Source organism: Rattus norvegicus, chromosome 5 (genome assembly GCF_021556685.1).
Source record: "Rattus norvegicus strain SHRSP/BbbUtx chromosome 5, alternate assembly SHRSP_T2T, whole genome shotgun sequence".
NCBI lineage: Eukaryota > Metazoa > Chordata > Mammalia > Rodentia > Muridae > Rattus > Rattus norvegicus.
In genome coordinates, this window is record NC_141538.1 from 17,470,830 (window position 1) to 17,498,679 (window position 27,850).

A 27,850-nucleotide genomic window follows, 5' to 3' on the forward strand; every position below is an offset into this window, starting at 1 on the left:
ACCAAAAAGAGCCCAGGTCCAGACTGGTTTAGTGCAGAATTCTATCAAACCTTCATAGAAGACCTCATACCAATATTATCCAAACTATTCCACAAAATTGAAACAGATGGAGCACTACCGAATTCCTTCTACGAAGCCACAATTACTCTTATACCTAAACCACACAAAGACCCAACAAAGAAAGAGAACTTCAGACCAATTTCCCTTATGAATATTGACGCAAAAATAATCAATAAAATTCTGGCAAACCGATTTCAAGAGCACATCAAAACAATCATCCACCATGATCAAGTAGGCTTCATCCCAGGCATGCAGGGATGGTTTAATATACGGAAAACCATCAACGTGATCCATTATATAAACAAACTGAAAGAACAGAACCACATGATCATTTCATTAGATGCTGAGAAAGCATTTGACAAAATTCAACACACCTTCATGATAAAAGTCCTGGAAAGAATAGGTATTCAAGGCCCATACCTAAACATAGTAAAAGCCATATACAGCAAACCAGTTGAAACATTAAACTAAATGGAGAGAAACTTGAAGCAATCCCACTAAAATCTGGGACTAGACAAGGCTGACACTCTCTCCCTACTTATTCAATATAGTTCTTGAAGTTCTAGCCAGAGCAATCAGACAACAAAAGGAGATCAAGGGGATACAGATCGGAAAAGAAGAGGTCAAAATATCACTATTTGCAGATGACATGATAGTATATTTAAGTGATCCCAAAAGTTCCACCAGAGGACTACTAAAGCTGATAAACAACTTCAGCACAGTGGCTGGGTATAAAATTAACTCAAATAAATCAGTTGCCTTCCTCTATACAAAAGAGAAACAAGCCGAGAAAGAAATTAGGGAAACGACACCCTTCATAATAGACCCAAATAATATAAAGTACCTCGGTGTGACTTTAAGCAAGTAAAAGATATGTACAATAAGAACTTCAAGACACTGAGGAAAGAAATTGAAGAAGACCTCAGAAGATGGAAAGATCTCCCATGCTCATGGATTGGCAGGATTAATATAGTAAAAATGGCCATTTTACCAAAAGCAATCTACAGATTCAATGCAATCCCCATCAAAATAACAATCCAATTCTTCAAAGAGTTAGACAGAACAATTTGCAAATTCATCTGGAATAATAAAAAACCCAGGATAGCTAAAGCTATCCTCAACAATAAAAGGACTTCAGGGGGAATCACTATCCCTGAACTCAAGCAGTATTACTGAGCAATAGTGATAAAAACTGCGTGGTACTGGTACAGAGACAGACAGATAGACCAATGGAATAGAATTGAAGACCCAGAAATGAACCCACACACCTATGGTCACTTGATTTTTGACAAAGGAGCCAAAACCATCCAATGGAAAAAAGATAGCATTTTCAGCAAATGGTGCGGGTTCAACTGGAGGGCAACATGTAGAAGAATGCAGATCGATCCATCCTTTTCACCCTGTACAAAGCTTAAGTCCAAGTGGATCAAGGACCTCCACATCAAACCAGACACACTCAAACTAATAGAAGAAAAACTAGGGAAGCATCTGGAACACATGGGCACTGGAAAAAATTTCCTGAACAAAACACCAATGGCTTATGCTCTAAGATCAAGAATCAACAAATGGGATCTCATAAAACTGCAAAGCTTCTGTAAGGCAAAGGACACTGTGGTTAGGACAAAACGGCAACCAACAGATTGGGAAAAGATCTTTACCAATCCTACAACAGATAGAGGCCTTATATCCAAAATATACAACGAACTCAAGAAGTTAGACCGCAGGGAAACAAATAACCCTATTAAAAAATGGGGTTCAGAGCTAAACAAAGAATTCACAGCTGAGGAGTGCCGAATGGCTGAGAAACACCTAAAGAAATGTTAAACATCTTTAGTCATAAGGGAAATGCAAATCAAAACAACCCTGAGATTTCACCTCACACCAGTGCGATTGGCTAAGATCAAAAACTCAGGTGACAGCAGATGCTGGCGAGGATGTGGAGAAAGAGGAACACTCCTCCATTGTTGGTGGGATTGCAGACTGGTAAAACCATTCTGGAAATCAGTCTGGAGGTTCCTCAGAAAATTGGACATTGAACTGCCTGAGGATCCAGCTATACCTCTCTTGGGCATATACCCAAAAGATGCCTCAACATATAAAAGAGACACGTGCTCCACTATGTTCATCGCAGCCTTATTTATATTAGCCAGAAAATGGAAAGAACCCAGATGCCCTTCAACAGAGGAATGGATACAGAAAATGTGGTACATCTACACAATGGAATATTACTCAGCTATCAAAAACAACGAGTTTATGAAATTCGTAGGCAAATGGTTGGAAGTGGAAAATATCATCCTGAGTGAGCTAACCCAATCACAGAAAGACATACATGGTATGCACTCATTGATAAGTGGCTATTAGCCCAAATGCTTGAATTACCCTAGATCCCTAGAACAAACGAAACTCAAGACGGATGATCAAAATGTGAATGCTTCACTCCTTCTTTAAATGAGGAAAAAGAATACCCTTGGCAGGGAAGGGAGAGGCAAAGATTAAAACAGAGACTGAAGGAACACCCATTCAGAGCCTGCCCCACATGTGGTCCATACATATACAGCCACCCAATTAGACAAGATGGATGAAGCAAAGAAGTGCAGACCGACAGGAGCCGGATGTAGATCGCTCCTGAGAGACACAGCCAGAATACAGCAAATATAGAGGCGAATGCCAGCAGCAAACCACTGAACTGAGAATAGGTCCCCTATTGAAGGAATCAGAGAAAGAACTGGAAGAGCTTGAAGGGGCTCGAGACCCCAAAAGTACAACAATGCCAAGCAACCAGAGCTTCCAGGGACTAAGCCACTACCTAAAGACTATACATGGACTGACCCTGGACTCTGACCCCTTAGGTAGCAATGAATATCCTAGTAAGAGCACCAGTGGAAGGGGAAGCCCTGGGTCCTTCTAAGATTGAACCCCCAGTGAACTAGTCTATGGGGGGAGGGCGGCAATGGGGGGAGGGTTGGGAGGGGAACACCCATAAGGAAGGGGAGGGGGGAGGGGGATGTTTGCCCGGAAACCGGGAAAGGGAATAACACTCGAAATGTATATAAGAAATACTCAAGTTAATAAAAAAAAGAAAAAAAATGGGGTTCAGAGCTAAACAAAGAATTCACAGCTGAGGAATGCCAAATGGCTGAGAACCACCTAAAGAAATGTTCAACATCTTTAGTCATAAGGGAAATGCAAACCAAAACAACCCTGAGATTTCACCTCACACCAGTGAGAATGGCTAAGATCAAAAACTCAGGTGACAGCAGATGCTGGCGAGGATGTGGAGAAAGAGGAACACTCCTCCATTGTTGGTGGGATTGCAAACTAGTATAACCATTCTGGAAATCAGTCTGGAGGTTCCTCAGAAAATTGGACATTGAACTGCCTGAGGATCCAGCTATACCTCTCTTGGGCATATACCCAAAAGATTCCTCAACATACAAAAGAGACATGTGCTCCACTATGTTCATCGCAGCCTTATTTATAATAGCCAGAAACTGGAAAGAACCCAGATGCCCTTCAACAGAGGAATGGATACAGAAAATGTGGTACATCTACACAATGGAATATTACTCAGCTATCAAAAACAACGAGTTTATGAAATTCGTAGGCAAATGGTTGGAACTGGAAAATATCATCCTGAGTGAGATAACCCAATCACAGAAAGACATACATGGTATGCACTCATTGATAAGTGGCTATTAGCCCAAATGCTTGAATTACCCTAGGTCCCTAGAACAAACGAAACTCAAGACGGATGATCAAAATGTGAATGCTTCACTCCTTCTTTAAATGAGGAAAAAGAATACCCTTGGCAGGGAAGGGAGAGGCAAAGATTAAAACAGAGACTGAAGGAACACCCATTCAGAGCCTGCCCCACATGTGGTCCATACATATACAGCCACCCAATTAGACAAGATGGATGAAGCAAAGAAGTGCAGACCGACAGGAGCTGGATGTAGATCGCTCCTGAGAGACACAGCCAGAATACAGCAAATACAGAGGCGAATGCCAGCAGCAAACCACTGAACTGAGAATAGGTCCCCCGTTGAAGGAATCAGAGAAAGAACTGGAAGAGCTTGAAGGGGCTCGAGACCCCAAAAGTACAACAATGCCAAGCAACCAGAGCTTCCAGGGACTAAGCCACTACCTAAAGACTATACATGGACTGACCCTGGACTCTGACCCCATAGGTAGCAATGAATATCCTAGTAAGAGCACCAGTGGAAGGGGAAGCCCTGGGTCCTGCTAAGACTGAACCCCCAGTGAACTAGTCTATGGGGGGAGGGCGGCAATGGGGGGAGGGTTGGGAGGGGAACACCCATAAGGAAGGGGAGGGGGGAGGGGGATGTTTGCCCGGAAACCGGGAAAGGGAATAACACTCGAAATGTATATAAGAAATACTCAAGTTAATAAAAAAAAAAAAAGAAATACTCAAGTTAATAAAAAAAAAAAAAGAATACACATGGACAGACCCATGGCTCCTGTTGCATATGTAGCAGATGTTGGCCTTGTTGAGCACCAATAGGAGGAAAAGCTCTAGGCCCTGCCAAGTCTGGATACCCCCCTCTCCGTGTAGGGGATTGTCAGGGCCAGGAGGCAGGAAGGGTGGGTGGTTAGGGAGGGGGAACATCCTTATAGTAAAGGGGGGAGAGTAAAGGGATAGGGGGCTTATGGATGGGAAAATGGAAAAGTGGATAACATTTGAAATATAAATAAAACATATCCAATAAAAAATAAATTTAAAAATAGAAAGAAAAAGATCAAAATAAAACAAAATTATCCATTTTTTGGCTGAATTAAATTACCATTTCAGGGGTAACTTGAAACCCTAGTTCTCATATGAATCTAAGAGATTATATCCATTCATCATTGAAAGCAAAGCATAATTTTAATACCAATTACCTCTTATAAAGGTTGGCAGATAAGGACAATACTATATTCACATTACGAATAAAGATACACATTCTATATTTATGTACATAAATTCTTACTGGCATACAGCCTGTATAATGAAGCCATTCTGTATTCCCACAAGCACACTAGAAAACACCAAGTGACTCCTCAGTCTGGTATGGGGTAGCAGTCTCACAATGCTAGAAGGAACTACCATCTGATTCGAATAGCTCATTCCAAAATGAAATGCAGCTACAAGTCTAATAGAGGTGGAACATTGGAGCGCTATGATAGCGCTGGGCAATGATCTTGGAGCCATCTGAAGAAACAGCACACTCTCTGGCAAAAGTGTGACCCCAAAGAAAATAGGTGATGTAGGGGGTGGAGAAAACCATGACTGAGTGAAGTCCTCAGTGAATATGTATTGTTGACATGGGTACAGGCATAGCAAGGTTTCCAGTGCCTCATGCCCATGAGGGTGGCAAAGTTTCCTCTGGGTGAGGTTCACAGGGATGGCAAAAGCTTTCTCAAGTGCAAATGAGTAACCAGTGTGGCAAAAAAAAATAACTAGAAATTGCAGCTTCCTTCTTCCTGATGTTTACAATCTGAGACTTCTTTTGTACAGTCTGAAAAAGTTTCCCTTGGAGACTGCTAGCTCCTCCCCTGTACTCTCACGTTGCAGTTACTTGACAGCATTAAGTCCTTTATAAAAAGAAGTCAGGGCAGAAACTCAAGGCATAAACAGAAACCAAGCATTCTAAGGAGTGCTGTGTCCCGCCTTGTTCTTTATGGTTCATTCATCTTGTTTTTTTATACAACTCCGGCCTACCTTCTGGTCTCACTGCCTGTCTTGGCAAGACTGCCTTGGCCAGAGCATCTGCCCTCTCCCCTCCCTGACTCAGCCTCCTGTCCTTTGCATCATCTCTTCATCACACTGCCGTTGACTGTCATTGACCTACTGAAAACAATGTGTAGTTCAAGACAAATACAAAGTACAGAGGGATGGTTTCTTCTTGCCTATGTTTCCCAGAGTCCAGAGTCCTGCATAAGGAGACACAGGTTTCCAAACCCTGACCTCAGGCATCTGGATTGTTATAAGACACTGTAGCAAGTACTGAACAAGGAGTCATGTTGACTGCCTGTAGTGTCACCTGTGACTTCTCTCTCTGGATGATGCAGTCATGGTAAATCATAGTTTATGGAAAGAGGCTTAGCTCCAACACTCAAGAGAACCATAAATGTCAGCCAGCGTGTTTCAAAGCTACCAGGAAAGAGACAGCAGCAGAGTCCTGCCATGTGTGTGCTAACAAGTGTGCACAAAGCACTCTGTCTCTGTGCCTCTTCCTGCTCATATGCCCTACAGCAGTTTGGTTTCACATTTGTAGAAGACCAGAAACTCAGAGCCTAATTCTGTGCCACACCCCCACTCTTACTACAGTGCCAGTCTCACAGTGGTCAAATGTTTGATTAAGGGTATGTAAAATAATTGTCCCACATTAGAATCTTACTGGGTTATTCAAATAATTTTTGAATAAGTTGTCTCTCACGATACTGGCAGATGCGCCTGCATCTCCCTGTAGTGTATTTCCTGATGCTGTATGAGCTTTCTGACATGGGAACACTCACTGATGGATGCTAGAGAGGACAAAGAGTTCTAATACATTAGGTATAACTTTCACCCAAAGCCTTTCAGACATGCTACCTACTCTTGAGCTAGGCTGACTTAACAACCACCTTCAGAGGCAATGTGACCTTATGTGAGAACATTTCCTTGCAGGAAGAAAATTCACTGTAATGGTTTATGAATGTCCTGAATATGTCAGGCAATTGCATTCCCTCTGTACTCTATTTAATAAGCTGGACAAATGCGATTTTAATATTAATAAAGCATGTTGACTTATTAGAAGAGCAGAGAACTCCTGGGTGCACAGAGACTGATACTTGAGGCATGAGACAAATGGGCAAATACGTATGCTATTTAAAAACAGGAGTTTTAAATGCAGTGCAGGCTATTATACAGACCTGTAATCTTGTACTCAGGAAGCTGACACAGGAAGCTTTTAAGTTAATGGCCAACCTTCTCTAGCCTATATAGCAAGATCCTGTCACACACACACACACACACACACACACACACACACACACACACACACACAATATGGGAGGTACCTTTACAAGCAATATTGTATAATTTGGGGGGTGATGGCTGTATTTCTATTCCTGTAACCAAATGCCTAAGAAAATCAAACTACACAAAGGTAACATCACAGGATGCAGTGGGAAAAGCCTTTAATACCAGCACTCTAAAGGCAGAGGTAAGCAAATCTCTGGGAGTTCAAGACCAACCAAAGTTACATAGTAAGACTTTTGTCTCAAAAATAATATTTTACTTAAATAATTTTTCAAGGAGGGTACTGTGGACTTTGACTTTTAGATTCAGAGGTGCATTTTGTGATTTTACAGACCCAGGTTTGTGCCTGTGATGCCATAATGTATCTTGACTTGGACATACTAATGTTTGTAGTTTCAGCTTGCTACTACTTCCTAGTTAGCCCCAGTCACTAAAGTCTCTACCATCTACTGACAGCACCAACAGTGGTGACCATCCTTGAACATGTGGGTCTTTGGGGGGACATTTAAGATCCAAATTATAGCAACAATACAAACAAAGCTTCTTATGTAAAAGTGTCAGGGGAATTTCTTAAATGAATATAATTTAGTTAAAGGTGAGCTGGGGTCTGACTCCAATTTCTTTGGCCAAAAGATGATTTCCTAAGTGAGCAATTGGTGCTCAGAACTGACTGGCCCCAGGTAGCTCTGCACACTGCCAACACCAAGGAGTAATGTGCCTTATTATACACCCTGTGATGTATGCACAGCCAGTACTCCTGGAAATTGCAGAAAATCTCTTTAGGTTGCTGAATCCAATAACACTTAATGCCTTTTCTAATAGAAAATGAAGTGTTTTGGAATAGTTGTCCTGAGGCGATGAACAGAGAATGGAAGTTGAATAACTTACCATGGCTGTGTGGTTTTACTTAGCCTCCTAGAGTTCAAAACAAACTATTAAAACTAGATGGAGTCAGTACCCAAAACCACAAAACAGGGTCCTCTGAACTGCTCATTTACTGCACTAGCTAAAATACTCAGAAATAGCCCTAGCATTCTAGATATGAAATAAATACAAGAACAACTAACAGAAAGTCACTAGAGAAATGTGATACATAACTGGATGTGGGGGAAAAGAGTCTATGAGGCAAGGAGAAATTCCATAAGTTGTAAAAATTCTGAGCCAAAGTAGTTTGATTAGCCAGAGAATTGTGTCTGTGAAATAACCTATTTCATGGAGGCTAGAAACAGTCTCTTGGGGAGGCACTGGCAACATGAAATACAAACATTTTAAATAAACAGTATAGTAGTTTTCTTTGTATAATTTAGATATTAGATTCTTTTATTTTATTATTTTATTTTATTTAGTTACACATGCATGTGTGTGTGCCTGTTTATCTGCATGTGCAACCTTATACATGTAGGTGACTGTGGAGGCCAAAAAACTGCAGCAGATGTCTCCTGGAACTGGCAGTTCATGAGCTGTCCAACACAGGTTCTAGGAAAGGAACACTGGTTCTCAGCAAGAACAGCAAGAGCTCTTAACTCTCTGACCACCTCCAGTTCAAGGCTAAATACTTGAGATTTCAAAGTAGCGACATGGCACTCCATCTCTCCTAGAAGATGTATGGATTATGTGGTAATATTTTCTTTTTCAATAGAAGTTGGGAAAACATGTAAATTAACAGGTACTTCTTTAAAAAAATTAGTGATGACATAATAAATATGCTCAGAACCCTCTGCTCAACAGCTCTTGGCTTAACAAACTATGAGGCTTTGTGAGATCAAATCATGTGGTTTTTGTTTTTTATTTTATTTTTGTTTTGTTTTTGTTTTTGTTTCCAAAGAAGGTTTTCTTTGTGTAACTCTGGCTGTCCTGGAACTCACTCTGTAGTTGGAATATTCAGGTCTTTCTATTATAGGATACCTGGGTGGTACAATATTGCACTGATATTGTCAATTGTGTTCCTACACTGGTGTAAGAATTGATATAAGGCTGGCCTCAAATGCAGAGATCTGCCTCTGCCTCTACCTCTACCTCTGCCTCTGTGTTCCAAGTGCTGGAATTAAAGGGGTGTACCACTACTATGAAACCAAGAAGCTCCCTTTATCTAAAATGTTGCCACCACTATCAATAATTCTACAATCTCTACCAGCTCTACCATTTCATTAAGACATCTCTTCACTATTTGTTTTGTGTTGGGAATTTTTTAGATTTAACATTTTCTTTGACTGGTGTATTAGTTTTTCCTATCATATTTTCAGAACCTGGGGTTCTTCCACCACTGATCATTGATGATGTTTGCATTTGTACTTCCTATTTGCTTACCTAGATTTTCCAAATCCAGAATTCCCCAATTTTTTGTTTTCTTCACTGCTTCTATTTCTTTCCATCTTTAGTTCTTGAAAAGTTTCCTTCACTTGTTTGCTTTTTCTTTGCTTTCTTCATGTTCTTTATGGGATTTATTGATTTCCTCCAAATTTTGGACTGTTTTCTCAGTTTTTTTATTTCCTCTTTAAGGACCTGCACAACCTTAATAAAGTTGGTTTCAAAATCATTTTCTTGTGTTTCAGCTGCATTGGAATATTCAGGTCTTGCTATCGTTGGATAGCTGGGCTCTGGTGGTGTTATATTGCCCTGCTATTTTTGACTGTGTTCTTACACTGGTGTTTAGGCATCTGGGTTTAGGTTGATTGTAAGTGTAGGTGATAACCTCTGGGCTTGTGTTTGTTAGTTGGGTGTTTTGTTCTTTTAAGTTTCCTCTTTGGTCTTCTGGTCTTTGTGGCCTGGATTTCTCATGCCTAGTATGGCCTGTGATCCAGTAGGGATTCTCTGACCAGGTTGGGGCTGGACTTCTGGTGACTAGATTGGACTTTGGTACAGCAGGAAGGTCTCTGTTCTGACTGGTGTGGCCTGCACCTGAATAGCAGGAGTCTGCCTGAATTAGGAGCCAGCCCTGGCTGTGGTGATGGGGAAGGTTAAGGTGAGGCAGGGTTTGATGAAATGTGTCTTTCAGAACCGAGTCTAGGGAGTGGGTCACCCCTGCTGGCAGGTGGGTCACTCACCTGTTCTTCTGACTGGTGTGGCCTATAAATTGTTTCTGTAAATTCATAATCACATCAGCATAATATACCTAAGCTATAATCTCATTTTTAGATTGTGTATGCTTGTTTCAATATTGTTCTAAAGACCTTGTTTTAAAAAGACATAGTAGGGGGTTGGTGATTTAGCTCAGTGGTAGAGCGCTTGCCTAGCAAGCGCAAGGCTCTGGGTTCAGTCCCCAGCTCCAGAAAAAAAAAGACATAGTAATGTGGTGGAATGTGAGGTGGAAGGTGACAACACAGAGAGGGGAGGGAAAGGCAGAATGGAGGGAAGGACTTACATGAGAGGGTACTGGAAGGAGACAAAGGGCTGATATGGGCTTTTAAAGTGAATAAATACATAAATCAATTTAATTTAAAGAAAAATATTGTAGTAGTAAACTAACCCAAGGACCTTCTAACTGTTGTAAACACTAAGTTGGAAACAGGACAACAGGCCGTCTGGTTGAAGTGCCTGTCTTATCAGCACCCTCCTTCTCTTTACAAATTTGTATCTTCCTTCATAATTGCATCAATATTACTTGAGAACCAATGAAACTTGCATCTAATGATAAAAGATAAAGACTCACTTGATAAGCAGTATCTTGTAGAGATACTGTTAAGAAAGCAAAGAAATTCTTTTCAGGTGATACATGCCACCATTCTGCACTGCCTGTCTTCATAATGCTACTGTCATTTCAGAGCAAGCAGAGGCTGAGACAAATAGCAAAACTAATATGACTTAGTACTTAAAACAACAAAAAAGACAAAAGGACTTACTTAGCCTTTCATTAGCAGGAAAGCTTATATTACTATTAAGATTTAAATGTCATTTATCTTTTTATTGAAATAATTTAAATATCTCTAGAGTGACGTGTTGCTATGATAACAAAACCCCAAATGAAGAACAGGTGAGTGACCCACCTGCCAGCTGGGGTAACCCACTCCCTAGACTGGGTTCTCAAAGACCCATTTCATCAATTGTTATACTTTTCTCTCTGGCCAACTGTACCTAACAAAAGTCATCCAGAACATTGGTGGAGCTGAACATTTTAGGTGGAACTAGTTGTTTCTAGCATGCACTTGACCATTCACTGCACTTGATGCTTCCTTGAAATCCAATATCTATAGACTGGCAATAATATGGGACATTAGTAGCAACCAAAGGATTTGATTGGCATATGGCAGGCGTGGCTAATTCTACAGTGGTTGAGGAAATATGTGTTCAAATCACAAATCAAAGGAACAAATGAGGATGACACTATTATTTGATTAATAGAATATTAGTAGATATGTGCAAATCAGATTATGTTTTTGAAGACTGAAGATTTTGATGGAGTTAGTCCAGCTCTCTCTGTAGCATTTGGTCCTTCTTCTGTTGTTTCTCATAGATGTTCATAACTATTTCTGAAACTAAGTATGTAGAATTCAGGGATAAGCTAGCTTCTTTGGAAGGACAAGTCTTTCTCAATGCTGATCACAATGAAGAGTGTCCCAAGTTATGGTACTGAGGGTGCAGGTCTCTGTGCCCTGTGCTTCACCCAAGTCAGAGATTCAAATCTCCCCTTCTACAGATCCAGAACTCAGGTTCCTACTTCTGTCTGAGAAGCACACTACTCTATTATGTTTCCTCTTCCCTTCTATTTATTCCATGCTTCTCTGAAAATGGTACCAAATGCCTGTCATTTTAAATGTGTGACCACATTTAACACAAACTGATCTTTTCATGCTATATAGAAAACTCCAAAGGCCTGATGATCACAGGGCAGTGTTAAGAGAATTGCTCAGGCTTTCTCTTTTACACTGGACTCATTATTTGTCTTTATGTCATTCATATGAATGTCTTAGCTCAGAAGTGTGTGTGTGTGTGTGTGTGTGTGTGTGTGTGTGTGTGTGTTCCTTCTTTCTGCAGTTTCTAAAGTAACATTTTTCTCAGAATGTTTTGTCCTTCCAGGGAAGGAGAAGTGTTGAGTTCAACAAGCAAGCAAATAGTGAATAAAGATGACAGTGGACACAGTGCTAGTTGGCAAGAGGGAGCACTGACCAGCACTCAGTAGCACCAGGACAGCTATAAATACAAAATTCAGTCTATAGACTAGGAAGCAAGGTAACCAAGAAACTTGATAAAATCTTGAATAATGTGCTCAAGATCATATGATCTGATGGAACAAAAGGCTCTGCTCCCAGGCCTTCTATTATAGCATGCATGTGATATCAAAATAAGTAAGATGGGTTTGGGGTGTAGCAGAGAACTTGCCTAGAATTCACTCTGGGTTTGCTCCCAAGCACAGAAAAATTTCCAAGCAGACCACAATGAAGAAGTAAGAAGGAACTATGTGCACTACTGTCTCCTGTTTGGTTCTCACTGTCTATGAGAACAAATATCGCACTGGGCCTGAGATTCATAAACTAAATTAACTGAATTTAGAGTTTAAGGAAACAAACATTAGAACCTAAACAAATATTTGTTTACCTATCTTTAGATCGAGGAACATTTTAAAAATAAATTGTTGACTCTATTGGGAGAGGATGAAGCCCTGAGGAACTGTATGATCTTGGCATGAGGACATCATATTAAGAAGTCCAGTGCCTCAAGACCCTTGGCAGTCACAAAGCCTTCCAAAAATAAAATTTGAAGAATGAACAAAGCCTTCCAAGTCTGAGTGTCTAAGAATGAAAGATTAGATCATTGTGTACAAAAGCTATCAACTGCAGCTCCCTCCTCCTGGGTGGCAACAGCCTGAGGTTGCTTCTCTATAAAGAACTACTACACAAATTAACTAAAACAGGTTCTGGATTGCTGATGGTAGTTGAACATCTCTATCAGATCACCCATAGTCCACCCTATTCCAGTTTGTGTTATTGTGTGTCTGTCCCTTCTTCATCCCTTCCTTACCTCAGTTAGGTTTCCATGAGCAACCAAGCAGCAGCCCTGTGTCTCCATTATTACTTTTTTTTTGGATTCAGCTAGCTATTACCATAGTCATCTTAACTTGTAACTTCTATGGTCACCTCAAGAGCAACACCACATGGGATCTCTACATAGTTTCCCAGAAAACTGGATCTACACAAAATTGACTCTTTATAGTCCACTCCAGATCTGAGAATTTGCATAACTATTTAATATCAGCTTAATAAAAACCAATTTTTCCCACCTAGGAAGAAATTGCTTTTGTCTTAACACATATTTGTGCCCTTCTTTCTGACATAAACTGTCCTCTGCTCCTAAAATCATGCCTCTACCAGTAAAGATCTTTATTAGTTAATCTTTTTGACTTGAGGAGATTTAGAATCTCAGCATGGAAAAGTATTTGTGAGAATTTCTATATTAGGTTGAGGAAAGACTAGCTGATCTCATTGCACCATTCCATGAGCTAGAGTTGTGGACCAAATAGAGTATTAACACCCATTCAGAGCCTACCCCACATGTACATATACATACATATACAGCCACCCAATTAGACAAGATGGATGAAGCAAAGAAGTGCAGACCGACAGGAGTCGGATGTAGATCGCTCCTGAGAGACACAGCCAGAATACAGCAAATACAGAGGCGAATGCCAGCAGCAAACCACTGAACTGAGAATAGGACCCCCATTGAAGGAATCAGAGAAAGAACTGGAAGAGCTTGAAGGGGCTCGAGACCCCATATGTACAACAATGCCAAGCAACCAGAGCTTCCAGGGACCAAGCCACTACCTAAAGACTATACATGGACTGACCCTGGACTCTGACCTCATAGGTAGCAATGAATATCTTAGTAAGAGCACCAGTGGAAGGGGAAGCCCTGGGTCCTGCTAAGACTGAACCCCCAGTGAACTAGACTGTTGGGGGGAGGGCGGCAATGGGGGGAGGGTTGGGAGGGGAACACCCATAAGGAAGGGGAGGGGGAGGGGGATGTTTGCCCGGAAACCGGGAAAGGGAATAACACTCGAAATGTATATAAGAAATACTCAAGTTAATAAAAAAAAATAAATAAATAAAAGATTCATACTTCACTACTAAGATGCAATACAATCATCTGCTTCATATTTCTGTTATCTACCATGTGGATAAACTGTACCTCTATCCTCTACCTGTGAGCCAGAATGAACCCTCCTTTCCTTAAGTCCACTGGATTTTGTCAGGTATTTTTTCCACAGCATTAAAAAAGTAACTAGTTTATCTTTGCCTTATGGGAATGAGCAACTGATAGATCCTTGCACTTCCATTCACAGCTGCTGGTGACCATTGTGGGGGAGTTGGACTACAAACAAAAACATTAAAAATTCTTCAGGTCACAGGAAGGTAGAAGTTTGGGACAGGAATCCTTCAGGTTTCTGTCAGTGCCCAGAGCTGACTCTGTACAGGCTCTCTGTACCCAGGGAGAGGGTTGGTCTCTCAGGAGTGCTGACACAGAGGTACAGGAGGGTCAAGCCACTGTCAGCGACAGCAAAACCAGATAACACCAGCAACAACCTGATGGTGAGAGGCAAGCACAAGAAGCTAAGCAACATAAACCAAGACCACTTGGCATCATCAGAACCCAGTTCTCCCACCACAGCAAGTCCTAGTTACTCCCAACAAACTGGAAAAGCAAGATTCTGACTTATAATGACAACTCATGATGATATTAGAGGACTTTAAGAAGGACATAAGTAACTCTCTTAAAGAAATACAGGACAATAAGGGTAAACATATAGAAGCCCTTAAAGAGGAAACACAAAAATCCCTTAAAAAATTACAAAAAAAAAAAAAAACAGGTGAAGGAATAGAATATAACCACCAGGATCTAAAAATAGAAATAGAAACAGTAAGGAAATCACAAAGGGAGTCAACCCTGGAGATAAAAAAGCTAGGAAAGAGATCAGGAGTCATAGATGCAAGCATCATCAACAAAATACAAGAGATTGAAGTGAGACTCTCAGGGGCAAAAGATACCATAGAAAACATTGGCACAAGAGTAAAAGAAAATGCAAAATGCAAAAAGATCCTAATCCAAAATATCCAGGAAATCCAAGAAACAGTGAGACTATCAAACCTAAGGATAATAGGTATAGAAGAGAGTGAAGATTCCCAAATTAAAGGGCCAGTAAATATCTTCAACAATATTATAGAAGAAAACTTCCCTAACCTAAAGAAAAAGATGCCCACAAAGATGTAAGAAGCCTACAGAACTCCAAATAGATTGGACCAGAAAAGAAATTTCTCACATCATATAATAGTCAAAATGTCAAATGCCCAAAACAAAGAATATTATAAGCTGTAAGGAAAAAGTCAAGTAACATATAAAGGCAGATGTATCAGGATTGCACCAGATTTCTGATCAGAGACTGTAAAAGCCAGAAGATCCTGGGTAGATGTCATCCAGACAGACCCTAAGAGAACACAAATGCCAACCTAGGCTACTATGTCCAGCAAAACTCTCAATTAGTATAAATTGAAAAACCAATATATTCCATGACAAAACCAAATTTACACAATAACTTTCCACAAATCCAACACTACAAAGGATAATAGATGGGAACTTCCAACACAAGGAGGGAAAGTACACCATAGACAAACAAAAAAGTAATCTTTCAACTAACCCAAAAGAAGATAGCTGCACAAACACAATTCCACCTCTAGCAAGAAAAATAACAGGAAACAACAATCATTAATCTCTAATATCTCTCAACATCAATGGACTCAATTTTTCAATAAAAGGACACAGACTAACAGACTGGATATGTAAATAGGACCAGCATTTTGCTGCATATAGCAAACACACCTCAGCGACAAAAACAGACACTTCCTCAAAGTAAGTCTTGGAAAAAAAATTTCTAAGCAAATTGTGCCAAGAAACAAGCTGGAGTAGCCATTCTGAAATCGAATAAAACAGACTTTCAACCAAAAGTCATCGAAAAAGATAAGGAAGGACACTTCATACTTGTCAAAGGCAGAATCCACCAAGATGAACTCTGAATTATGAATATCTGTTCTCCAAATGCAAAGACACCCACATTCATAAAAGAAACATTCCTACAGCACAAAGCATACATTGCACTTCACACAATAATAGTGAGAAACTTCACCACCCCACTCTTATCAATGGACAGATCATGGAAACAGAAACTAAACAGACACATAGAGAAACTAACAGAAGTTATGAACCAAATGGATTTAACGAGTATCTATAGAATATTTCATCTTAAGAATCTAAACAGGACATTAGATTATAAATTGGACAAATTACCTCTAACCACACTCTGGTATTAACTTCTGTGACCCTAGGAGGATCCTTGATTTTCTGTGAACCATTCTTCAGCTTTCCAATGAAAACAAGTGCCACCTATTTGGAAGCTTCAAAATGTCTTCAGAAAACAGCATCAACTAAATGCAGGGAAATGATTACTGCCTTGGTCATCCTGTTCTTCCAGCACTGGCAAGAAAGAATCTTCACTATTTAGCTTTTCCCAGAAAGTAATTGCTGTGAATATCATTAAAGATTTTTATCTCAACTTAAAAAATGTATAGAGGCACACTCTGCTTTGTTACCATGGCCACACAAAACTTCAGCCAAAAAATATCACATATTTTTAATGTTCATGTTTACTTTCTGTTTATATTTGCTTATTTGAGGGGTTAATGACAAAGAAAGATTCAAGATGCTTGGATTAGAATACCAAGTTAGCAATCTACTTGTGTGTGTGATTTGGGAAATTTTCTTTCTTTTTTCTTTGATTCTCTTTCCTTTTGTGTACAATGAGAAAATTGAAAGTATTTCATTCATAGTATAGTTTTAAAGATTAAGTTAATTAGTATACATATGTAACATCAATGTTATTAAAAAGCACTAACTTTAAAGAAATAGTACTAACTTATTAATTCCAGGCAAATTAAATAGGTTGTGCCTTATATATTATCTATAATGTGGAGTCCAAACACCACCAAAATGTATTATGTGAAGATTTAATTGATAAAAAGAAATAGTAGTTGACTTAAATTAGACAATTATATGATCCCATAGCATATATAAATGGTATTATTTGTTATATGTGTACTGTTTATTAAATTTTACATTTATAGTTTGCTAATTTAAAATTGGATTTCAGTTCAATATCACAATAAGTAGAGCCATATATAATTCATGTTTCAATATTAAACTAAATGGAGAGAATCTTGAAGCAATCCCAATACAATCAGGGACTAGACAAGGCTGCCCACTCTCTCCCTACTTATTGAATATACTTCTTGAAGTTCTAGCCAGAGCAATCAGACAAAAAAGAAGATCAAAGGGATGCAGATTGGAAAAGAAGAAGTCAAACTATCACTATTTGCAGATGATATGATAGCATATTTAATGATCCCAAAAGTTCCACCAGAGAACTACTAAACCTGATAAACACCTTAAGCAAAGTGGCTGGGAATAAAATTAACTCAAATAAATCAGTAGCCTTCCTCTACACAAAAGAGAAACAGGCCGAGAAAGAAATTAGGGAAATGACATCCTTCATAATAGTCCCAAATAATATAAAATACCTCGGTGCGATTTTAACCAAGCAAGTAAAGATCTGTATGAAAAGAACTTCAAACCTCTGAAGAAAGAAATTGAAGAAGACCTCAGAAGATGGAAAGATCTCCCATGCCCATGGATTGGCAGGATTAATATAGTAAAAATGGCCATTTTACCAAAAGCAATCTACAGATTCAATGCAATCCCCATCAAAATACCAATCCCATTCTTCAGAGAGTTAGACACAAAAATTTGAAAATTCATCTGGAATAACAAAATACCCAGGATAGCTAAATCTATCCTCAACAATGAAAGGACTTCTGGGGGGATCACTATCCCTGAACTCAAGCAGTATTACAGAGCAATAGTGATAAAAACTGCATGGTATTGGTACAGAGACAGAAAGATAGACAAGTGGAATAGAATTGAAGACCCAGAAATGAACCCACACGCCTATGGTCACTTGATTTTTGACAAAGGAGCCAAAACCATCCAATGGAAAACAGATAGCATTTTCAGCAAGTGGTGCTGGTTCAACTGGAGACCAGCATGTAGAAGAATGCAGATCGATCGATGCTTATCACCCTGTACAAAGCTTAAGTCCAAGTGGATCAAGGACCTCCAAATCAAACCAGATACATTCAAACTAATAGAAGAAAAAGTGGGGAAGCATCTCGAACACATGGGCACTGGAGAAAATTTCCTGAACAAAACACCAATGGCTTATGCTCTAAGATCAAGAATCAACAAATGGGATCTCATAAAACTGCAAAGCTTCTGTAAGGTAAAGGACACTGTTGTTAGGACAAAATGACAACTAACAGATTGGGAAAAGATCTTTACCAATCCTACAACTGATAGAGGGCTTATATCCAAAATATACAAAGAACTCAAGAAGTTAGACCGCAGGGAGACAAATAACCCTATTAAAAATTGGGGTTCAGAGCTAAACAAAGAATTCATAGCTGCGAAATGCCAAATGGCTGAGAAACACCTAAAGAAATGGTCAACATCCTTAGTCATAAGGGAAATGCAAATCAAAACAACCCTGAGATTTCACCTCACACCAGTGAGAATGGCTAAGATCAAAAACTCAGGTGACACAAGAGGCCCCAACATATAAAAAAAGACACGTTCTCCACTATGTTCATTGCAGCCTTATTTATAATAGCCAGAAGCTGGAAAGAACCCAGATGCCCTTCAACAGAGGAATGGATACAGAAAGTGTGGTACATCTACACAATGGAATATTACTCAGCTATCAAAAACAACAGCTTTATGAAATTCGTAGGCAAATGGTTGGAACTGGAAAATATCATCCTGAGTGAGGTAACCCAATCACAGAAAAACACACATGGTATGCACTCATTGATAAGTGGCTATTAGCCCAAATGCTTGAATTACCCTAGATGCCTAGAACTAATGAAACTCAAGAAGGATGACCAAAATGTGAATGCTTCACTCCTTCTTTAAAAGGGGAACAAGAATACCCTTGGCAGGGAATAGAGAGGCAAAGATTAAAACAGACACAGAAGGAACACCCATTCAGAGCCTGCCCCACATGTGGCCCATACATATACAGCCATCCAATTAGACAAGATGGATGAAGAAAAGAAGTGCGGCAGCAGCTCTCTGCTCCCAGACCCGGTGAGAGAGAAACCCAACCGCCTGGTCAGGTGGGCACTCCTGAGGCTGCAGAGCGGAAGAGACCACCAACACTGCTCACCCCTGCCCACATCCCTGGCCCAAGAGGAAACTGTATAAGGCCTCTGGGCTCCCGTGGGGGAGGGCCCAGGAGCGGCAGGACCCCGCCGGACCCTGAAGGAAACAGACCGGATAAACAGTTCTCTGCACCCAAATCCCGTGGAAGGGAGAGCTAAACCTTCAGAGAGGCGGACAAGCCTGGGAAACCAGAAGAGACTGCTCCCTGCACACACATCTCGGACGCCAGAGGAAAAAGCCAAAGACCATCTGGAACCCTGGTGCACTGAAGCTCCCGGAAGGGGCGGCACAGGTCTTCCTGGTTGCTGCCGCTGCAGAGAGCCCGTGGGCAGCACCCCACGAGCGAACTTGAGCCTCGGGACCACAGGTAAGACCAACTTTTCTGCTGCAAGAAAGCTGCCTGGTGAACTCAAGACACAGGCCCACAGGAACAGCTGAAGACCAGTAGAGAGGAAAAACCACACGCCCGAAAGCAGAACACTCTGTCCCCATAACTGACTGAAAGAGAGGAAAACAGGTCTACAGCACTCCTGACACACAGGCTTATAGGACAGTCTAGCCACGGTCAGAAACAGAAGAACAAAGTAACACTAGAGATAATCTGATGGCGAGAGGCAAGCGCAGGAACCCAAGCAACAGAAACCAAGACTACATGCCATCATCGGAGCCCAATTCTCCCACCAAAACAAACATGGAATATCCAAACACACCAGAAAAGCAAGATCTAGTTTCAAAATCATATTTGATCATGATGCTGGAGGACTTCAAGAAAGACATGAACACACTTAGGGAAGCACAGGAAAACATTAATAAACAAGTAAAAGCCTACAGAGAGGAATCGCAAAAATCCCTGAAAGAATTCCAGGAAAACACAATCAAACAGTTGAAGGAATTAAAAATGGAAATAGAAGCAATCAAGAAAGAACACATGGAAACAACCCTGGATATAGAAAACCAAAAGAAGAGACAAGGAGCTGTAGATACAAGCTTCACCAACAGAATACAAGAGATGGAAGAGAGAATCTCAGGAGCAGAAGATTCCATAGAAATCATTGACTCAACTGTCAAAGATAATGTAAAGCGGAAAAAGCTACTGGTCCAAAACATACAGGAAATCCAGGACTCAATGAGAAGATCAAACCTAAGGATAATAGGTATAGAAGAGAGTGAAGACTCCCAGCTCAAAGGACCAGTAAATATCTTCAACAAAATCATAGAAGAAAACTTCCCTAACCTAAAAAAAGAGATACCCATAGACATACAAGAAGCCTACAGAACTCCAAATAGATTGGACCAGAAAAGAAACACCTCCCGTCACATAATTGTCAAAACACCAAACGCACAAAATAAAGAAAGAATATTAAAAGCAGTAAGGGAAAAAGGTCAAGTAACATATAAAGGGAGACCTATCAGAATCACACCAGACTTCTCGCCAGAAACTATGAAGGCCAGAAGATCCTGGACTGATGTCATACAGACACTAAGAGAACACAAATGCCAGCCCAGGTTACTGTATCCAGCAAAACTCTCAATTAACATTGATGGAGAAACCAAGATATTCCATGACAAAACCAAATTTACACAATATCTTTCTACAAATCCAGCACTACAAAGGATAATAAATGGTAAAGCCCAACATAAGGAGGCAAGCTATACCCTAGAAGAAGCAAGAAACTAATCGTCTTGGCAACAAAACAAAGAGAATGAAAGCACACAAACATAACCTCACATCCAAATATGAATATAACGGGAAGCAATAATCACTATTCCTTAATATCTCTCAATATCAATGGCCTCAACTCCCCAATAAAAAGACATAGATTAACAAACTGGATACGCAACGAGGACCCTGCTTTCTGCTGCCTACAGGAAACACACCTCAGAGACAAAGACAGACACTACCTCAGAGTGAAAGGCTGGAAAACAACTTTCCAAGCAAATGGTCAGAAGAAGCAAGCTGGAGTAGCCATTCTAATATCAAATAAAATCAATTTCCAACTAAAAGTCATCAAAAAAGATAAGGAAGGACACTTCATATTCATCAAAGGAAAAATCAACCAAGATGAACTCTCAATCCTAAATATCTATGCCCCAAATACAAGGGCACCTACATACGTAAAAGAAACCTTACTAAAGCTCAAAACACACATTGCACCTCACACAATAATAGTGGGAGATTTCAACACCCCACTCTCATCAATGGACAGATCATGGAAACAGAAATTAAACAGTGATGTAGACAGACTAAGAGAAGTCATGAGCCAAATGGACTTAACGGATATTTATAGAACATTCTATCCTAAAGCAAAAGGATATACCTTCTTCTCAGCTCCTCATGGTACTTTCTCCAAAATTGACCATATAATTGGTCAAAAAACGGGCCTCAACAGGTACAGAAAGATAGAAATATTCCCATGCGTGCTATCGGACCACCACGGCCTAAAACTGGTCTTCAATAACAATAAGGGAAGAATGCCCACATGTACGTGGAAATTGAACAATGCTCTACTCAATGATAACCTGGTCAAGGAAGAAATAAAGAAAGAAATTAAAAACTTTTTAGAATTTAATGAAAATGAAGATACAACATACTCAAACTTATGGGACACAATGAAAGCTGTGCTAAGAGGAAAACTCATAGCGCTGAGTGCCTGCAGAAAGAAACAGGAAAGAGCATATGTCAGCAGCTTGACAGCACACCTAAAAGCTCTAGAACAAAAAGAAGCAAATAGACCCAGGAGGAGTAGAAGGCAGGAAATAATCAAACTCAGAGCTGAAATCAACCAAGTAGAAACAAAAAGGACCATACAAAGAATCAACAGAACCAAAAGTTGGTTCTTTGAGAAAATCAACAAGATAGATAAACCCTTAGCCAGACTAACGAGAGGACACAGAGAGTGTGTCCAAATTAACAAAATCAGAAATGAAAAGGGAGACATAACTACATATTCGGAGGAAATTCAAAAAATCATCAGATCTTACTATAAAAACCTATATTCAACAAAATTTGAAAATCTTCAGGAAATGGACAATTTCCTAGACAGATACCAGGTATCGAAGTTAAATCAGGAACAGATAAACCAGTTAAACAACCCCATAACTCCTAAGGAAATAGAAGCAGTCATTAAAGGTCTCCCAACCAAAAAGAGCCCAGGTCCAGACGGGTTTAGTGCAGAATTCTATCAAACCTTCATAGAAGACCTCATACCAATATTATCCAAACTATTCCACAAAATTGAAACAGATGGAGCCCTACCGAATTCCTTCTACGAAGCCACAATTACTCTTATACCTAAACCACACAAAGACACAACAAAGAAAGAGAACTTCAGACCAATTTCCCTTATGAATATCGACGCAAAAATACTCAATAAAATTCTGGCAAACCGAATTCAAGAGCACATCAAAACAATCATCCATCATGATCAAGTAGGCTTCATCCCAGGCATGCAGGGATGGTTTAATATACGGAAAACCATCAACGTGATCCATTATATAAACAAACTGAAAGAACAGAACCACATGATCATTTCATTAGATGCTGAGAAAGCATTTGACAAAATTCAACACCCCTTCATGATAAAAGTCCTGGAAAGAATAGGAATTCAAGGCCCATACCTAAACATAGTAAAAGCCATATACAGCAAACCAGTTGCTAACATTAAACTAAATGGAGAGAAACTTGAAGCAATCCCACTAAAATCAGGGACTAGACAAGGCTGCCCACTCTCTCCCTACTTATTCAATATAGTTCTTGAAGTTCTAGCCAGAGCAATCAGACAACAAAAGGAGATCAAAGGGATACAGATCGGAAAAGAAGAAGTCAAAATATCACTATTTGCAGATGACATGATAGTATATTTAAGTGATCCCAAAAGTTCCACCAGAGAACTACTAAAGCTGATAAACAACTTCAGCAAAGTGGCTGGGTATAAAATTAACTCAAATAAATCAGTTGCCTTCCTCTATACAAAAGAGAAACAAGCCGAGAAAGAAATTAGGGAAACGACACCCTTCATAACAGACCCAAATAATATAAAGTACCTCGGTGTGACTTTAACCAAGCAAGTAAAAGATCTGTACAATAAGAACTTCAAGACACTGAGGAAAGAAATTGAAGAAGACCTCAGAAGATGGAAAGATCTCCCATGCTCATGGATTGGCAGGATTAATATAGTAAAAATGGCCATTTTACCAAAAGCAATCTACAGATTCAATGCAATCCCCATCAAAATACGAATCCAATTCTTCAAAGAGTTAGACAGAACAATTTGCAAATTCATCTGGAATAACAAAAAACCCAGGATAGCTAAAGCTATCCTCAACAATAAGAGGACTTCAGGGGGAATCACTATCCCTGAACTCAAGCAGTATTACAGAGCAATAGTGATAAAAACTGCATGGTATTGGTACAGAGACAGACAGATAGACCAATGGAATAGAATTGAAGACCCAGAAATGAACCCACACACCTATGGTCACTTGATTTTGACAAAGGAGCCAAAACCATCCAATGGAAAAAAGATAGCATTTTCAGCAAATGGTGCTGGTTCAACTGGAGGGCAACATGTAGAAGAATGCAGATCGATCCATCCTTATCACCCTGTACAAAGCTTAAGTCCAAGTGGATCAAGGACCTCCACATCAAACCAGACACACTCAAACTAATAGAAGAAAAACTAGGGAAGCATCTGGAACACATGGGCACTGGAAAAAATTTCCTGAACAAAACACCAATGGCTTATGCTCTAAGATCAAGAATCGACAAATGGGATCTCATAAAACTGCAAAGCTTCTGTAAGGCAAAGGACACTGTGGTTAGGACAAAACGGCAACCAACAGATTGGGAAAAGATCTTTACCAATCCTACAACAGATAGAGGCCTTATATCCAAAATATACAAAGAACTCAAGAAGTTAGACCGCAGGGAAACAAATAACCCTATTAAAAAATGGGGTTCAGAGCTAAACAAAGAATTCACAGCTGAGGAATGCCGAATGGCTGAGAAACACCTAAAGAAATGTTCAACATCTTTAGTCATAAGGGAAATGCAAATCAAAACAACCCTGAGATTTCACCTCACACCAGTGCGATTGGCTAAGATCAAAAACTCAGGTGACAGCAGATGCTGGCGAGGATGTGGAGAAAGAGGAACACTCCTCCATTGTTGGTGGGATTGCAGACTGGTAAAACCATTCTGGAAATCAGTCTGGAGGTTCCTCAGAAAATTGGACATTGAACTGCCTGAGGATCCAGCTATACCTCTCTTGGGCATATACCCAAAAGATGCCTCAACATATAAAAGAGACACGTGCTCCACTATGTTCATCGCAGCCTTATTTATAATAGCCAGAAACTGGAAAGAACCCAGATGCCCTTCAACAGAGGAATGGATACAGAAAATGTGGTACATCTACACAATGGAATATTACTCAGCTATCAAAAACAACGAGTTTATGAAATTCGTAGGCAAATGGTTGGAACTGGAAAATATCATCCTGAGTGAGCTAACCCAATCACAGAAAGACATACATGGTATGCACTCATTGATAAGTGGCTATTAGCCCAAATGCTTGAATTACCCTAGATCCCTAGAACAAACGAAACTCAAGACGGATGATCAAAATGTGAATGCTTCACTCCTTCTTTAAATGAGGAAAAAGAATACCCTTGGCAGGGAAGGGAGAGGCAAAGATTAAAACAGAGACTGAACGAACACCCATTCAGAGCCTGCCCCACATGTGGCCCATACATATACAGCCACCCAATTAGACAAGATGGATGAAGCAAAGAAGTGCAGACCGACAGGAGCCGGATGTAGATCGCTCCTGAGAGATACAGCCAGAATACAGCAAATATAGAGGCGAATGCCAGCAGCAAACCACTGAACTGAGAATAGGTCCCCTATTGAAGGAATCAGAGAAAGAACTGGAAGAGCTTGAAGGGACTCGAGACCCCAAAAGTACAACAATGCCAAGCAACCAGAGCTTCCAGGGACTAAGCCACTACCTAAAGACTATACATGGACTGACCCTGGACTCTGACCCCATAGGTAGCAATGAATATCCTAGTAAGAGCACCAGTGGAAGGGGAAGCCCTGGGTCCTGCTAAGACTGAACCCCCAGTGAACTAGTCTATGGGGGGAGGGCGGCAATGGGGGGAGGGTTGGGAGGGGAACACCCATAAGGAAGGGGAAGGGGGAGGGGGATGTTTGCCTGGAAACCGGGAAAGGGAATAACACTCGAAATGTATATAAGAAATACTCAAGTTAATAAAAAAAATAAAAAATAAAAAAAAAACAGCTCTGATAAAGCACGGTCACTACTACGTATCATAAAGCAGGTACAAGCTATATTACATCCACAGAGGTATGATACAGTACTGTCCTACATCTATATATAATACTAGAGGATACAATTTAAAAGGCATTATTTGAGACTTGATTCTACTTTTCCAGCAGAGGGCCCAAAGGATGGTGTGACACAGCTTTGTAAAGAAACATACTCTAGACAGGATTTCCTTTCACTAGTGGCACAGTTCTAAGGATTCATTCTCTCCATGAATGTCAGCTAAAACCGTTATTAAAAAAATGAAATATCCCTAAAACAAAACCGTATAACCACCGGATTCACATGAAGATGACCTAGTGGAGACAAGCTGGACCTCACCTTACCAACAAGCTATCAAATCTGTTATGTTTAAACAGTGAGACCTCCAAGGAAGGAGATGCCAAGTAGTGCTTCAAAGCTTCGGACCACAGTCAAACACAGCATCCTTTTCAACAGAAGCAGAAGCTCATCTGAATATGCTCAAGGATGCTGACATCAACATTTAATCATCTCCTCACTCATCCAGGAAGAAGGGGAGATCAGTTACTACTGTACTTTATTGTGTTCAACCAAATCACCATGTTACAAAAATAGCAAGCTGCCATAATAAAAAATAAGGCTCCTCTAAAAAAAAAAAAAAAAAAAAAAGAAGAAGTGCAGGCCGACAGGAGCCGGATGTAGATCGCTCCTGAGAGACACAGCCAGAATACAGCAAATACAGAGGCGAATGCCAGCAGCAAACCACTGAACTGAGAATAGGACCCCCATTGAAGGAATCAGAGAAAGAACTGGAAGAGTTTGAAGGGGCTTGAGACCCCATATGTACAACAATGCCAAGCAACCAGAGCTTCCAGGGACTAAGCCACTGCCTAAAGACTATTCATGGACTGACCCTGGACTCTGACCTCAGAGGTAGCAATGAATATCCTAGTAAGAGGACCAGTGGAAGGGGTAGCCCTGGGTCCTGCTAAGACTGAACCCCCAGTGAACTAGATTGTTGTGGGGAGGCCGGCAATGGGGGAGGATGGGGAGGAGAACACCCATAAAGAAGGGGAGGGGGAGAGATTAGGGGGATGTTTACCCAGAAACCAGGAAGGGGAATAACACTCGAAATGTATATAAGAAATACTCAAGTTAATAAAAAAAAAAAAACTCAGGTGACAGCAAATGCTGGCGAGGATGTGGAGAAAGAGGAACATTCCTTCATTGTTGGTAGGATTGCAGACGGGAAATCAGTCTGAGGTTCCTCAGAAAATTGGACATTGAACTACCTGAGGACCCAGCTATACCTCTCTTGGGCATATACCCAAAAGGTGTTCCAACATATAACAAGGACACATGCTCAACTATGTTCATCGCAGCCTTATTTATAATAGCCAGAAGCTGGAAAGAACCCAGATGCCCTTCAACAGAGGAATGGATACAGAAAATGTGGTACATCTACATAATGGAATATTACTCATCTATCAAAAACAATAACTTTATGAAATTCATAGGCAAATGGATGGAACTGGAAAATATCATCCTGAGTGAGGTAACCCAATCACAGGAAAACAGATATTATATGTACTCACTGATAAGTGGCTATTAGCCCAAATGCTTGAATTGCCCTAGATGACAGAACACATGAGACTCAAGAAGGATGACCAAAATGCGAATGCTTCACTCCTTCTTTAAAAGGGGAACAAGGATACCCTTGGGAGGGAATAGGGAGGCAAAGTTTAGAACAGAGACAGAAGGAACACCCATCCAGAGCCTGCCCCACATGTGGCCCATACATACAGAGTCACCAAACTAGATAAGATGGATGAAGCAAAGAAGTGCAGGCCGACAGGGACCAGATGTAGATCTCTTCTGAGAGACACAGCCAGAATACGGCAAATACATAGGTGAATGTCATCATTAAATCACTGAACTGAGAATGGGACCCCCATTGAAGGAATCTTAGAAAGGACTGAAAGAGCTTGAAGGGGCTTGAGATCCCATATGAACAACAATGCCAATCAACCAGAGCTTCCAGGGACTAAAGACTATACATGGACTGACCCTGGGCTCCAACCTCATAGGTAGCAATGAATAGCCTAGTAAGAGCACCAGTGGAAGGGGAAGCCCTTGATCCTGCCAAGACTGAACCCCAGTGAACGTGGTTGTTGGGAGAGGGCGGTAATGCTGGGAGGATGGGGAG